This window comes from Aplysia californica, unplaced genomic scaffold (assembly GCF_000002075.1).
Source record: "Aplysia californica isolate F4 #8 unplaced genomic scaffold, AplCal3.0 scaffold00121, whole genome shotgun sequence".
Lineage (NCBI taxonomy): Eukaryota > Metazoa > Mollusca > Gastropoda > Aplysiida > Aplysiidae > Aplysia > Aplysia californica.
Window position 1 is genome coordinate 1,071,894 of NW_004797391.1, and position 1,519 is coordinate 1,073,412.

The window sequence follows — 1,519 nt, forward strand, 5'->3', positions numbered from 1 at the left end:
CAACCTTGGAGAGAAGAAGCAGACCCAACTATTTGGCCCATGTGGAACATACAGCTCCAACTATGACGCAGAGAGAGCTGCCATAGTAAAGACCCTGGAACAGATCACCCAAGACTTTTTTGAAGGCGCAGTAACACCAGGGGATGTCGTTGGCTTCTCTGACTCAATGTCAGTACTCCAAGCCGTCGAGGGAGGAAGAGACTACAGAGGTGACGGGAACATTCTCAGCCTTGTAAAACAGATGGGCACTCCCTATGGCGTCCAGGTCACACTGCAGTGGGTGCCTGGCCATTCTGGAGTACCAGGGAATGAGACTGCAGACCAGCTATCAAAGACTGGAGCAAGCCTGCCCCAGACAGACAGCCGCCTCTTTATAAACCCGCAGGGGGATCATCCAAGCTAAAAGCAGAGATGAGTGGCTAAACAGATGGGCCAACGCAGAAACAGGAAGATCTCTCTTTGGGTACATGGACAAACCCAACCCCAAAGACCCTTTGAATCGTTTATGTAGAGCCAATCAGACATTGACCACGAGGAAACTGTTGAACATCTTCTCCTTCACTGCCCAAACCTGGCAGTTCTTCGATGCAGGCTCCTAAACGCACCTACAGACTTGCAAAGCCTGCTCTACTCTGGCGTTAACCAGATGACAAGGACATGTAATTACTTGAGGGAGGCATTGAGCTGCCAAGAGCGAAATGCTCGCAGCTAAAGGGGTTTGAAAACAAAAACATCCTTCTTGTTTTTTCTTTCAATCTCTCGTTGTCTGTCTCGTGTGCTCTTTCTCTCTGTATCTCCACCCCATCCTTGTCTTCCTTACTTTCCAAAAGAAAATACCCCCCCCCCCCTTTCAACAATAAGAATGCAGATTTAAGACACAAAAAGTGATTGAATGCAATTGAATGCAGGATTGTATCTCTCAATTTAAGAAGATTAAAATTTCAGGATCAGAGTTAGGAGGCTACAAGTTCCTTGAAATCTGCAGAAGTTTCAATAACTAACTAACTAACGAACGAACTAACGAACGAACTAACTAACTAACTAACTAACTAACTAACTAACTAACTAACTAACTAACTAACTAACTAACTAACTAACTAACTAACTACAGATGTAACTAACGAACAAACGAACGAACGAACGAACAAGACATCGACTTGACATTGTGCAGGGATCGGAGAGGGGACGGGGTTATCTTACACCAGTATCTTGCTATTCCAGCTGCCCGAGTTGTCCCCAGGGACCTTACTGTAAAACCTTCTTGGTTGGCCCTGACAGCAGGGCTGAAGTGTGTCTCATCATGTACGTTGTGTCGATGGAAGCGAACAAAATACTGACTCTAGAATAATTTTTTTCCCCTTTAAATTCCCTGAGTATTCCCCGAGCATTCCCAGAGTCTGGAATGCCATTCATTTTTTAGCCACTAAAAGAACCCTGTTATTGGTCAATTATACACAATATTATTATGACTAACCCTTTTTAAAATGTCCCTTTTCCCCATTTCTCAACAGGGCTACGG

The 1,519-nt window shown here is 44.8% G+C and overlaps 1 protein-coding gene across 1 annotated transcript in view; it reads left to right on the top strand.

Moving 5' to 3' along the window:
* The window catches only part of LOC118477520 (keratin-associated protein 19-2-like), a 4,388-nt gene that overhangs the window by 757 nt on the left and 2,112 nt on the right, over positions 1–1,519 (top strand). The gene's annotated exons all lie outside the window — the stretch shown is intronic.